Source organism: Lepisma saccharinum, chromosome 22 (genome assembly GCF_977018435.1).
Source record: "Lepisma saccharinum chromosome 22, izLepSacc3.1, whole genome shotgun sequence".
Lineage (NCBI taxonomy): Eukaryota > Metazoa > Arthropoda > Insecta > Zygentoma > Lepismatidae > Lepisma > Lepisma saccharinum.
In genome coordinates, this window is record NC_139250.1 from 47,676,702 (window position 1) to 47,692,339 (window position 15,638).

The 15,638-nt window shown below is 35.4% G+C and overlaps 1 non-coding gene across 1 annotated transcript; it reads right to left on the bottom strand.

Moving 5' to 3' along the window:
• Positions 1-605: 605 nt before the first annotated feature.
• TRNAA-UGC (transfer RNA alanine (anticodon UGC)) lies at positions 606-680 on the bottom strand. The gene has a single exon. It is a non-coding gene; the product is annotated as a tRNA-Ala (tRNA).
• Between the last annotated feature and the right edge of the window lie 14,958 nt (positions 681-15,638).

The following is a 15,638-nucleotide window of genomic DNA, read 5'->3' on the forward strand; positions in this document are numbered from 1 at the left end:
AACTATTAAATTTAAAACACCGTACTTATAGAGTTCAAGTTCAATTAAGTTAATTTTAGAGCACCATATCTACATATAAAATTATTGTTAACATGGCGGATGTCTATCATAACATCTCTAGTCTCTTTTAGACACCATAATCGCTTTAGTCCTCAGGCTTCTGCATTCCACAAACACCTTTTCTTCGAATACGTGCTGTGTATTTGTTGTATGTTGGGTTGCTTCGTCCTTTAACGTTGTCCGAGCGCTTGTTGAAAGCTATAATGTTCTGTTGTATTTTTTTAAAAAAATAGTCATGATGGTTGCTGATCGACTCGCGAGAAGTCTTTGAAAGTCTGCTAAAAGATTTGATTGATTCATTTGTTTCTCTTTTTCCTGTCGTTTTTGGTTAATCGAAGATGAGGATGGGTGATGATACGATGAAATTGATGAAGGACTCTCTCAAAGAGTGAGTGCCTAGGCCACGATTCGAACCCGGGACCACTGGTTTCGTAGAATCATTACTGTTGTTGTGCATCATTGAGTTGCTGTTTTAAGTCCACTTTATGCACAGTAAGGCTAATCGGGACTAGACCTACAGTTTAAAGTTGGATCCGAACCACTTGTGCCTCCACCGGGTATCGAACCCGGGACCCCTTGATTGCAAGGCAATGACGCTACCACTGCGCCATGGGGGAGGCCCTGGTTTCGAAGCCTGCAGCGCTTGAAAGATTTGACAAAGTAGTTATTTACATTGGAATGGGCTGCACTTTACGACGCTCTACAAGCACTTGAATGATTTATTTTACTTCGTTCTTCTGTCAGCTGGGACTACTCGCAAAGATGATGATGATGAATGGTGATACGATTAGTTAGCGAATGACAATCTTCTATGGACACGACACAACATAGGCCCCACAGAGGCCTCACACCGCTCTACAAGTACTGAAAGTAGTACCTTTGTATTTTCAAAAACAGAAATTATAGTTCTTGGAGCAAAGCAAGAAATTGACTTGGCTAGAAAAACTCTTGAAATATTGAAAACATTTGATTTACATGGGAAAATGGTAGTTCAGGAGTTAGAGGTAAACTATACGCTGCGAAGGATATTTCTTTCAATCTTTGGTGGGTAATATGAAAGTCGGTTTGAAGACTTTAGGTTTATTTTCGAATGTAGTCCTATTAAATGCAGATACATGGCCTTCTAATGAATGTCACAGTTGTTTATATGAAAAGGTGAACTTTAAGGTAAGAGAAGATTTTCGCATCTACAAAGAAAATCCAAAACACGTTGCCACTTCACTCAAAGACCTTGTGAATCCAATCGAAATTGCAAGTTCAGTGCCATGAATCTAACCTTAACTAACAGAGAAATCATTTAGAAATTGTAATGCTTTTAAAAATGATATTACTTTCAATAAATAGACCTCCAGTACATTTCTTCGATGCAGAAAAATTTGCAAAAAATTGGATCAAGACAAAGCCTCAAAGTGCCCTTAACAAAGCAAGTCGAACCTACAGGAACAGCCCCAGTCAGACGTCTATTCAGCTGTTTTATATAATATTCTTAGTTTGGTTTTACATTTTAACCTGAAAGAATGTTAATTTGTGTTCAATTCAATATCAAAATTAGATTGAAAACAATTAACATTCATTATAAGCATACTTACTATATAGGTAAAAAGTGTGCGAGGTTTAAATTAATGGAAAGACGTTCTTCTGGGGAACTATTGTCAAATATCTATACGTTTATTGACACAGTAAACCTAAGTCCATCACTCCCTCTGAAAAAATCAAAAGTCACAACCTTCGTTAATGTCTAGGAATTATCGCTGCTCCATTTCAACTAGGAATGTTATCGAGATGAGACGTGTCAAGACTCCTGTGTGGTGAGGTCGTTCTTATTATTGTAGGTGCTTGTTCTTGTCTCGGTCTCTACTCAGAAGTTTCTAAAAAACTTATTCTAGATTCATTTCATGCACAGATAAAACTAATCGGGATTGGATCTACAGTTAAATAGAAATAGAAACATCTTCAAATACTTTGCCTGATGACAATTTTCAATGCATTTACATAATGCATTAAAATGGGAAAAATATACGTTCTGCTTATAGTGACGGAATTTGAAGATATATTTTATATAGTTTCATAGCTAGTAAAAATTTTCACATTTCTTTGTGAGAATTGTGGAAGCATTTAGTCTAGGAAAACTCTATTTGAACAATTTGAAAGGAAAGGTCAGTCGTATACTCTCCTGAAGAAGATATATATCTTATCAATCAGTAGACTACTAGTTTAGAAAAGTGTACCCCTTTCCCTTTTACAATAAGGGCATTAGCCTGCAGCATGATTTCTTGAATCTAAACTTTATCTTATTCAATCTCACACACTCCTTTTAAACAATTTTTATCTCCTCAAAATGATTTCCAATGGTTTACTCATCCACAAATGAGGTAGAGTAACTTAGAGACCACAATATACAAAAGGGTAGTGATTGCTGCTACAACCTTCTCAAGCATTCCCATTGGCTGGTAGCTTTTTGAGGTAATAAATAATCTGTGGTGGTTAGGTTAGGCAAGTTGGATTTGGTTCTCTTAGAAGAAGAAGACGACAAAAATGGTTATAGCAGCAATACTGACCACACAAGAATACGTTTTCAGTGGCTTATTATTTTTCTTAAAGAAAGATAATGTTTGTAAAACAATATCAACTTTGTGTTGAGCTATTAACTAACTAACTAACTAACTCTCTAGCCTTCTTAAACCCGAAGGTTCATGGCTGCAGCAACACAGGCCTTCCATGTTTCCCTATTTTGAGCAAGTTCTATATACTCTTTTCCATCCCTACCGATTTCCCTTAGGTCCATCTCAACGTTGTCCCTCCATCTTCGTCTTGGCCTTCCTACAGGTCTCTTACCATCAGGTTTCCCAACAAGAATCCTGTAAACTCCTCGTTCCTCTCCCATTCGTGCCACATGGCCTGCCCACCTAAGTCTTCTTGATTTAATTATTCTAATAATATCTGGACATGAATACAAATTATGTAGTTCTAAATTATGTAACCTTCCCCACTCACCTGTCTCCTCATCCCTTTTAGGTCCAAATATTTTCCTAAGGATCTTATTTTCAAATACTCTCAAATTATGTTCCTCTTTCAATGTAAGGGACCAAGTTTCACATGCATATAATACTACAGGCAAAATTACTGTTTTGTATATTTTAACTTTCAGTTTCTTAGATATTAAACGAGAAGACAAAAGTTTATGAAGAGAGAAGTAACATGCATTTCCTGAATTAAGCCTACTTTTTATTTCCTCTTTAATATAATTTTCATTTGTTAATATTACTCCTAAGTATTTGAATTTGGAAACTGGTTCAAACGAGTTGTTATCAATAATTAGATTTTGATTATTACCTAACACTTGGTTTCGGCCTGTAAGCATATATTTAGGTTTCTCTTTGTTAACTTCCAAACCTATCTCTTTAGCAGTTTTGAAAAATATTTTAGCATTATTCTTAATTGTATTCACATCATCCCCCAGTAAGTCTACATCATCTGCATATGCTAACAACTGAGTCACACCATTTAATTTTAGTCCTTCTTTAGTTTCTTTTACCTTCCTAACAGCATATTCTAAGGCAAAATTAAAGAGCAATGGAGATAATGCATCTCCTTGTTTTAACCCATCATGAATTGTAAATTTGTCAGACATATTAATACCCACACGAATTTTACTTTCTGTTTCACTGGTGCATACTTTTATCATACTAACAAGCTTCTTAGGTATTCCAAACTCAACTAATATATTATATAGTTTATCTCTTTTGACTGAATCATATGCTTTTTTGAAATCAATGAATAGCTGATGGACATTTTGATTATATTCCCACTTTTTTCAAGTGTCTGTCTGATGTGAAAAATTTGATCTGTAGTTGATCTGTTACGTTTAAATCCACATTGATAATCACCTATAATTTCATTAGCATATGGGGTTAGTCTTGTTAAAAGAATGTTAGATAATATTTTATATGTTGTTGAGAGTAGAGAAATTCCACGGTAATTATTGCAGTTCATTTTATCACCTTTTTTAAACACAGGAACAATTATGGATTCTTTCCACTGTTGAGGGATTTCTTCTTTATTCCATATTAAACAGATTAATTTATGAATTTGATACATTAATGAATTTCCACCATATTTAATTAACTCAGCTGGTATTAAATCAATGCCAGGTGCTTTGTTATTCTTTAGCCTTTTAATAGCATCTTTAACTTCAGTCAAGTTGGGTTCTGGAACTAAAGGTTCTGCTGTGTGTACTTCATTCACTTCTGATTTATCTCCTACATGGACATTTAAAAGGTCATTAAAGTAGTTCTTCCATCTATTTAGAATATCACTTGGGTCAGCTAGAAAATCACCGTCTTTATCTTTTATCAAGTTTACTTTAGGTTGCCACCCCTTTCTAAATTCATTTACACCTTTATATAAATCTCTGATATTTTTATTTTTGCTGTTTGTTTCAATTTCGTTAATTTTGGTTTTCAAGTAATCTCTTTTTTTACTTCTAAACGTGCGGTTAACTTCTCGCTTTATTCTATTATAATTGTTTAGATTTGTATCATCAGAGTTATTTAACCACCTAAGTCTAGCCTGATGTCTTATTTCTATTAGATTATGACATTCATTATCAAACCATGGCTTACTTTTTCTCGGTTTATGGTATCCTATACTTTCTTTAGCTGCTGATTCTATTGCATTACGTATGTGCTCCCATTTCTTATTTACGTCTGTTTCATTTATATTTTCATCATCATTTAAATCCTGCAAAACATCAAATCTATTTGACAGTTTAATTTGGTAATCTTTCTTAATTCTTTCATCAGTAAACTTTCCTGTATCAAATTTTAGAACTTTTAGATTTTGTTGCTTAAGATTTATCACTGAGAGTCTTTCTCTTAATTTAGCAATTACTAAATAATGGTCACTAGCACAGTCAGCACCTCTATGTGTACGAACGTCAATTATACTAGTATGCCTTCTCTTATCAATGAGAATATGATCTATCTGATTGTGAGTTTTACCATCTGGAGAAGACCAGGTATATTTATGGATATCTTTATGTTTAAAAATGGTACTTTTCACAATTAAATTCTTTGAGGTTGCAAAAGTAATCAATCTTATACCATTATCATTACTTAATTCATGAAGACTTTCTTTACCAATCGTGGGTTTAAATGTCTCTTCTTTGCCAATTTGTGCATTACAGTCACCTAACAGAATTTTCATATCATACTGAGAAAATTTATCAAAGACCTGTTCTAACTCTGCATAAAAATCATCTTTAGTATTATCATCTTTATCTTCCGTTGGTGCATGTATGTTTATTAAAATAATTTTACAATACCTACCCTGTAAAACTGCATATGATATCCTATCATTAATAAATTCTACTGTTTTAAGAGCCGATATAATTATATTATTTATGAAAAAGCCTTTTCCAAAATTATGATTTTCAGTACCACCATAGAAAAAAGTATAATTTTTAGTTTTACAATTCCCTTCTCCTGGCCACCTAACTTCCTGGACAGCTACTACATCTAATTTATACTTAACTATCTCATTAACTGTACACTGAAATGCCCCAGGCCGGTAAAGGCTCAGAACATTCCAGGTGCCTAATTTAATATCCTTCTTCCTAACGTAGATCTTATCCTTAGTCCAGAGACCTCCCAAAGTAGTCCCCACCCGGAGATCCGAACGGGGGACTATTTTACCTCCGGAATATTTTACCTTGGGAACATCCATGGCCTTATATTGTTGTTTCTTGACATGTGTTTTTACAGTGCAGAGTTGTCAGCTCTACGCCTAACCCCCAATATGAATGGAGGAACTACTACACAAGACGAACACAAACACATTAGACTGAGCTATTAGAAAATAGAATCTTTTTACAGCATCACCTTGACTCTTTCAAATTGTTTTAGGGGGTACAACTGAGATCTACGGTTTAGGGGGGTACTGTACCCCTGCGCCACAGGGAAAAACCATGCTTTCGAAAGTTTTTTTTTTGAATATTTGGTGGACAATATGAATAGCTGGTTTCTTTTTGAATGTAGTCCTACTACTATCCGTGACAAAAATATTGAGCCCTCTGTTTACGTGCTTGTAAAATTGTATTCCGTAGGTGGAAAAAGTCAAATATACCTAATTGGAAAGCTTAAAGTATTTGTTTTGTAATAAGCGTCATCCGAAAATTATTCTTGATTGCATTTTCTTATTATAATGAAACATTTACTAAAAAGTGAGTTTTTTCTTCCATTTTGCAAGAACGGGGAACTCAACACCATACAGTTTATAATCAACTATTCATATAAAGTTGAGATTTTTTTGTACTTTAAGACTGATTATTTTGGCACGTCTGTCGAAAAAGTCAAATGAAGATCTTCACTAGTCTCTTCAAAAATTGAAATTTTAGGCAAACGTGCAATTTTGAAATGCATAATTGCAAATTCAATGAAATTTTAAAAAGCCGTTCATATGACATATTTCATCCAAATCCAGAAGTTTAATGTATGTATCTCAAGTATGACCACAGATATAAATTATTATTCACTACTCCTAATATGGAAAACGCGCAGATGACGTATGGCGAGATGCGGCCAATCTCAGGCTCCGCGGGCTGCAGGTGACTTGAACAGCGTTGCCGCCTCGCTACACGGCCTGCGGGAATATTGGAAGTGCGTTCCGTTGGTCTGATCCAAAGCGTTGTAGCAGTGTTAAATAATGAATAAACAATTTGTCATATTATGAATGAAAGACATTTTATTTGTATACTTTAGATTTTGTTACATTTTCTAGCTTCTTTCCAATCTTTATACGAACGTCATTTTTCCCGTATCTGTATCATTGTATGTCGCTCATTTCAACAGAGTAAGTGCAACGAAGAGCACGATTTGATGAAGACGATAAAATATCTTAATAAATATTCGAACAATAGGCGTGCGCACGGCGGTTAAAGGGGGGGGGCAAATGTCCCCTTAATCATGGAGGTCCGCATAATTTTTTCCACTGAGGGACAAGCAAAGTATTTTTCTATGGGGCATATAGTGTTGCCCCCTCAAAAAACACCTCTTGAATTTAAAATTATCGCATTCCTGCATCCCCATTATAATAATTAATGGGAATTATTATGACTGAAATCAAATTCAGGTTTTTAAAGGGAGATGTGGCCATCCATGCCCCCCTTCCAGACGTCTATGTCTCTATATTATTATATTTTACCTAGAAATTTAGGATAGAGGTATTGGCCTCCTATCCTTGGACGGAAATCAATTTTAGGGGGGCAAACATGGAAGTATAGGAAAGCAAGACTAGCAGAATCTAAGAGTATCAGGACAAAAGGATACTCAAGATAATATTTGTTTTCACGTCTTTATTGCATTATTTCTTCCAGACGGCCAAGAGCACCTGCAGGGGGACACAGATCTGCAATTGCAATTTTAAATTTTATACAAATAAAAATAAGTTTCGTAAATTTTCTTAATCCTTTTGCTCGCAATGTCTGCTTTTCTTGCAGTCTTGTCAAGTTCAGAGCTGTAGGTAGGGGTTGGCAGGAGTTGGCCCTGGACGCCGAACGATCTAAATTAAAAAAATGTAAAAGAGAATGCCATTTCGCTCTATGAATATTTTTGCACCATACTAAATCAATATTGTTTTCATATTGCAAAAGTTTGGATCTGAAAATTTTCTTGCTCGCTTCGCTCGCAATTTCTTTTCTGTGAATTCATTGCAAATTACCAGGGAGAGAATTGCTGCTGCTAAACGAATTTCTCTTAAATGCATGAACAATTGTTTCGAGGAAAAGGACCGTGCACATTTGAGAGAAAATATATGACTTTTGCTGTTGCTTTGTTATGGGGCGGATGAATTGATTACGTATGTATGTGTGTGGGGGTGGGGGTGGGGATGATGGTGTGTGTGTATATATATGTATATATTATATGTATATGGGGTATGTATGGGTGTGTATATATGCACACGATGCAATAAAATTTAAACAGGGAGATAAAATTGGGTTTTTCTTTTCCGACTGAACTTTCATCATAGCTTTTGCCCCCCCTAATTTGTCTAAAACCAGACACTTCTGGCTTTCCAATGAGATATATTAGTAGTGTAAAATACTATAATATAAACCCGAGAAAGTATGAGCCCCTCTCAGGCAGATTTGGCTACACTTAAAACCAGCTCAAAATGTCCATATGAGCTTATTGCTCAAGTGTGTTACTCTGTCTAACCCAAGACTTTTGTAAAAATGCCCTCGGGAATTTCCGGTGAAATGATGAGCCCTCTCAGATTGATTTGCCTACACTTACAAAAGCCACATCTGTGAGATTGTTGTCCATAAGCTTGTTAAAAATAAGCCCCTCTTGATATTGCTATGGCTACACTTAAAATTAAGCCAAAAAGCCACCCACCCACACCCACCCACATACACACACACACACACACACCCACACATGTTTACTTCTGGTTTATTTCTATTGCATCATGTTGTGCAACAAATTATCATCCAATATTATGCAACAAATTATAAGGCAAGAGCTCTTGCATCATGTTGTGCAACAAATTATTACCCAATATTATGCAACAAATTATGATGCAAAAGCTCTTGCATCATGTTGTGCAACAAATTATTACCCAATATTATGCAACAAATTATGATGCAAGAGCTTTTGCATTACATATCAGTTAGTATTGTGAGAGTGGCTGAGGAGTACAGATGTGTTGTTGCAGTGCTCCTTATACAGGTCTGATATTTGACACATTTTGCTTGTTTGTTGTAATCCACTCATATTTAGAGTCAGGTTTATATCTGCCCCAGTTTGTTATACATGACACATGGTATTAGGTCATTGTTTTTCTAGGACATGCCTGTGTAGACATGCATTTGTGCTAGGGCAGTGCTTCTGCACTTATTCTACCTTTGTGCATGTAGGCTATCAGCTTTATACAACCTGTCATAGGTTTATTAAGTATAGAGTTTTGATTTGAACCCCAAGAAATTTTATATAAATACCAAAGCCAAAAATATTAACACACATACACACACACACACACACTAAATATACAAAGCACACTGCTGAACCCAACTGATATTTTTTATTAAGCATAGAAATTTGATTTGAACCCCAAGAAATTTTATATAATAAACCAACAACAAAAATGCCAAATCAAAAATATTGTAATCAATGCAATAAGAATATATCCAGCCCCAATTGGGCTAAGCACCAAAGGAATTGTAATCCAGACAAATGCAGAACTCCCACAAAAATATGCCCAAAATGCCATAGAAAATATAGCATGGAATACTTCACATATAAACATAAGGGTACTTGTTCTGCACAGTCATCAACATTGCCCCCACAACCATCTTCATCTGGTCTGAAAAGGAAGCATGAAACGCCTGTTAATGCTAGAGCAGCAAAGCAGCCACGCTATGAACCCATCCATAGCAGTTTTGATGGCCAACTTAGGGATCACCGTTTTGTATCAGAGCAAAAATGTGATATTAAGAATTTTTTGAACAGTATAAATCCTGATGTGCAAGCAATTCTAAATGCACAAAATGGCTCTTATAAGCTGTCCCTCAAATTGTTTACACAATATAAGAAACCAAATGGAACAAAATTTACACACCCCCACATAACAGAAACTGTAGCTATATATTCAAATACAAATTTAGACAAAATAATAAGCAGTTTGATAGAGCAATTGAATATTAAACATTCTGAGTTTGCTGCAAAAGAATCGGGTTGGAGCCTATGCGGATCTCTAAAAAAGCTTTATGTTAATATTTCTGAATTCAGCCCATTACAAGGATCTACATATCTGCCATTACCTGCCAATATTAAAAACAAAAGAGCCGTGGTTAACATAGAAAATAATGATAAGAAATGCTTTTTGTGGTGTATTTTAGCTGCTTTGTTTCCAGTTTTAAGGAATCCTGAGAGAATAAGTTATTATAAACAGCATGAAAATGTTTTTGATGATGCTATGGAGGGCTTAGAATATCCAATGTCTGTTCAGAATATTGATAAATTTGAAAAAAAAGGCCAGGGATATCAATGGTAAACAATTATCTATTAATGTATTTATTTGTTCTACTGGCCGTGGCAATTGCTTGATAGCACCTCTCAGAATCAGTACATCTCATGATGATTCTGCTGTCCCGATTGATCTGCTCTTAATTGAAGAGGATGGCACACACCATTACACTCTGATACATAATCTTGAATCTTTAATTAGAAAACAACTAGACAAATGTAAGACAATATTACAACCCCCGAGGGTAATAAATTGTAATTGACCACCTACAGGTAATTGGTAATGATTTAAATTATTGTTAAATATGTACAATGTTTTACCTGTTTCATCATCAACATCTGTAAGTATGCTGTTCAGATGAATAATTAACAAAGCACTTAGTTTAGATATTATAGATTGTATATCAGAAGAGGGTGCTGGTGTTGGCAGGTCCATAATAGCCTGTTTTTTGAACCCAAATAAGTTCATAGGCATGTTTATTTATTTCAAATCATGCTCTGTAATTGGGCATTGATTACCACTTTTCAAATTACAATGACCCCATGGTAGAGTATGTATGCCACATGACAAAATACATCTCTTATCATCATGTGGGTCCAGAGCCACTTTTCTTACAACATTTGTAGTCAACAAGTGATCCACACTCTGAATTCTGCACTCTGATGTTCTAATTAAACTCTGGGATTTGAGACAATCTTCGTAATCTTTAAATTCAAGCTCTTTGTCTACAGTTACTCTGCCAATGCCCTTGGCTTTTTTTGCAACAGCACCACTACATGTTTCAAAGCTGTACATCTTGGCCCTTAACCCAGCAAATGCCACAATAACATCACCAAGTGTCTCATCTTTTAACTTGCCAGGCACCTTTTTGTTGTGGGGTTGAATTTTTGTATGTTCACTGGTATCAAAATATTCAAGCAATTCAGGCTGTGACATATCTTGATAAACATCTTCTGTCTGAATATCAAGAATAAAACTATCTGTGTCCATGTACATCAATTTTACACGACCACCATAAAAAGGCTTCAACACATCATAATAGAGCTTTAGCATGTTTAATTTGGCCAATTCCAATATCACAACCCCTACATAAATAGGCTTATCAAACTTAATCTTTGTTTTTTCATATTAAAAAGTGCCATATCCTCATCATAAATTCTTCTGTAGTTGAAATTAGGCTTTGCTATCAATTTTTTGCTCAGGCTGGGGTCAGTATTTAATTTAACATCAGTATGTTTTCTGACATTTTCTATGGTTTTGCCATACACTGAATTTACCATCAATTTAAACAAGGTGTTATCAAATTGGCTCATTGCAGATGTTCGAAGCTCTGTGTTTGTATCAATATATGGCTTCAACCATCTTGAGTGCCTGAACCTCAAAACTTTGCCAACTTTGGTCACTTGAACACCATGATTAATTAGGAACTGGAGGTTTTTGTAATATATGACATAATCCTGTTTTGGCTCTAGAGTCATCATTAGCTTCTTCTGTTTAGAGCCAGGTGAGCACTCAACCTCGGGAATTGGGGGCAGATCAGAAAATGTCTTGTGTAAATCATCAGGAATTGTCAGATCAACCTCTAAGAACAGGCCATAGTAACTGTCATCAAAATCCTTAAGATCTTCAATATTGAAATCTTCAACCCACTCAAGCCCTGCATATGGCAATTTATCTATCATAGCATAACCATACAGGCTGTTGGCATCTACATACAGTATATAATTTGATGGCAGTGCTGGATCATAATTGGGAATATACTTGTTATTTGCTCTGGCATATCTCTGAGAATATTGCACCATGCCTCCTCTTATACATTGTTCCATAAACAGATACATATCCTGATCCTGGATCAGATCCAATTGCATTTTAGTGTTTAAAAACATTGCAGACCATGCTAGGCCTGGTGCACTGTAGAAATACATTGGATCCAGCTTATAATTTTCCATGGAAGATTTTCTAAATGCCTGAAGTATATCAGCTAAGAGAGTGACATCAAGTTTTAAATATGCCTTGTGATAATCACCAAATGTCTGGCATTTTAAATTGTTCCACATCAACTGGGCATGATGATAATCATCATCAGTAATTCCAGATGCCCTGAGTTTGCTGTAGAACTCTTGTTGTGGTGGCAGAGAACACTCATCAAATTTAGAAAAATCTGTAACATAATCATATGGGTATACACCCTTCCGCCTAATTAATTTCAGCTCCTGATTTGGAAACAAAGCACATGTGATTTTGAATTGATCATCATATAATTGACTGGCCAGTATAGCCAGGCTAGCAGACAGAATTCTGTAGGAATCAAGAAATCTTAAGTGAATGGGAACACCATTAACTTTAATTATTTTGTTAATAGCTATATATTTCTCATTATTTTCTGCTAAAATATTTAAATTCTGCTTGTCAAACCCCTCGTACTTGATCAGATGATGGAAATCATAATTAGATGCAGCATGGCAAAATATAGGGATAAATTTTGGTCTCTGGATCTTAATATTGCAGCTATTACACAGGGCCATTAAGAATTTACCATCTGTATGGGAATGGTGATGCACCTTGATATTTGTATCTGAAAATTCAGAATCACATACCGGGCATTTTTCTGCATTGTTGAAATTTTGAATTTGTTCTTATGTTAAAGGCAACATAGGTTTTGATTTTAATAAGATATTAGATGCTATGTTATGGCACTCATTTTCTATTCTAAGTGCAAATTCTTTGATGGCATCTGATCCCATGTATAAATATTCTTCACTAACAACACCATCCTGTACAACAACATAATAAAAACTAGAAGGCTCATGTAACTGGTATGATGTAATTGAAGATTCATCAGGATCTGGGCTGCAGAATGCAAGGGGTTTGAGATTTGATTCAAAATCACAGACTATATATGCTGGGTGTTCCAACAAGGCTTCAATTTTTTTGAATTTAGCATTTTCACTTGGACTAGGCATCACCATATGAACAGGTTTATGGTTGCCACAGTATTTTAAATGTTCAATTAACTTGTTTTTAGCAATTTCTGTATTTTGTTCCCGAACCCTATTTATTATTTTTTGACCATCAAATACAGTCAAACATCTTCTACACAACTTGAATATTGTCTTAGATTTGTCTAGTTGTTTTCTAATTAAAGATTCAAAAAGATTATGTATCAGAGTGTAATGGTGTGTGCCATCCCCTTCAATTAAGAGCAGATCAATCGGGACAGCAGAATCATCATGAGATGTACTGATTCTGAGAGGTTCTATCAAGCAATTGCCACGGCCAGTAGAACAAATAAATACATTAATAGATAATTGTTTACCATTGATATCCCTGGCCTTTTTTTTCAAATTTATCAATATTCTGAACAGACATTGGATATTCTAAGCCCTCCATAGCATCATCAAAAACATTTTCATGCTGTTTATAATAACTTATTCTCTCAGGATTCCTTAAAACTGGAAACAAAGCAGCTAAAATACACCACAAAAAGCATTTCTTATCATTATTTTCTATGTTAACCACGGCTCTTTTGTTTTTAATATTGGCAGGTAATGGCAGATATGTAGATCCTTGTAATGGGCTGAATTCAGAAATATTAACATAAAGCTTTTTTAGAGATCCGCATAGGCTCCAACCCGATTCTTTTGCAGCAAACTCAGAATGTTTAATATTCAATTGCTCTATCAAACTGCTTATTATTTTGTCTAAATTTGTATTTGAATATATAGCTACAGTTTCTGTTATGTGGGGGTGTGTAAATTTTGTTCCATTTGGTTTCTTATATTGTGTAAACAATTTGAGGGACAGCTTATAAGAGCCATTTTGTGCATTTAGAATTGCTTGCACATCAGGATTTATACTGTTCAAAAAATTCTTAATATCACATTTTTGCTCTGATACAAAACGGTGATCCCTAAGTTGGCCATCAAAACTGCTATGGATGGGTTCATAGCGTGGCTGCTTTGCTGCTCTAGCATTAACAGGCGTTTCATGCTTCCTTTTCAGACCAGATGAAGATGGTTGTGGGGGCAATGTTGATGACTGTGCAGAACAAGTACCCTTATGTTTATATGTGAAGTATTCCATGCTATATTTTCTATGGCATTTTGGGCATATTTTTGTGGGAGTTCTGCATTTGTCTGGATTACAATTCCTTTGGTGCTTAGCCCAATTGGGGCTGGATATATTCTTATTGCATTGATTACAATATTTTTGATTTGGCATTTTTGTTGTTGGTTTATTATATAAAATTTCTTGGGGTTCAAATCAAATTTCTATGCTTAATAAAAAATATCAGTTGGGTTCAGCAGTGTGCTTTGTATATTTAGTGTGTGTGTGTGTGTGTATGTGTGTTAATATTTTTGGCTTTGGTATTTATATAAAATTTCTTGGGGTTCAAATCAAAACTCTATACTTAATAAACCTATGACAGGTTGTATAAAGCTGATAGCCTACATGCACAAAGGTAGAATAAGTGCAGAAGCACTGCCCTAGCACAAATGCATGTCTACACAGGCATGTCCTAGAAAAACAATGACCTAATACCATGTGTCATGTATAACAAACTGGGGCAGATATAAACCTGACTCTAAATATGAGTGGATTACAACAAACAAGCAAAATGTGTCAAATATCAGACCTGTATAAGGAGCACTGCAACAACACATCTGTACTCCTCAGCCACTCTCACAATACTAACTGATATGTAATGCAAAAGCTCTTGCATCATAATTTGTTGCATAATATTGGGTAATAATTTGTTGCACAACATGATGCAAGAGCTTTTGCATCATAATTTGTTGCATAATATTGGGTAATAATTTGTTGCACAACATGATGCAAGAGCTCTTGCCTTATAATTTGTTGCATAATATTGGATGATAATTTGTTGCACAACATGATGCAATAGAAATAAACCAGAAGTAAACTTGTGTGGGTACGCAGATATATTCTTCTTAGGACCGGCGTATCTTTAAACACCTTTCTTAATGGGACCAAAAAAAATGTTGGGACTTTTTGCCGGTCCCAATAAGGAAAAGGCCATTGCGAGACTCCCGAGACCCCTTTCGACATGTACGCGAAGTATTTCGAAGGTACCAAAAAGTTCATATTTGTTGGAATAGTGTTTATGTCGCTGTGTTACACTCTGCCACCTGCTGGTGAAACCTGGTACCTTCAAGGCTGTGTAAAACTGTGGTGTTTAATCGCATCCCTTGGTACCGTGAAGTGTGGGTGTGTAAAATCTTGGATCTATTTCGCATGTATTGGTACCGAACATCGCAGGGGGTTGAGAGGCAAGGAAAGGTTCGTTCGGCGGCCGCCGGGCTTCCCCGCTCGCCTGGCCGCCCTGTTGCTCCCGAGCTGTCAATGTTGCCAACTTAAAACTTTGGAACCAAATCTGTTCTTCTATTATACTCTATTCCTATACTCGAACAATACTCTACAAATGTGACTTTTGTATGTCCCATAACAAATTATCAGTTGGTTTTAATATAACACTAGTAAATGCACTATAAATGCATTTCTAAAGCACATTTTCTTCCATTGCCAAGAAACAA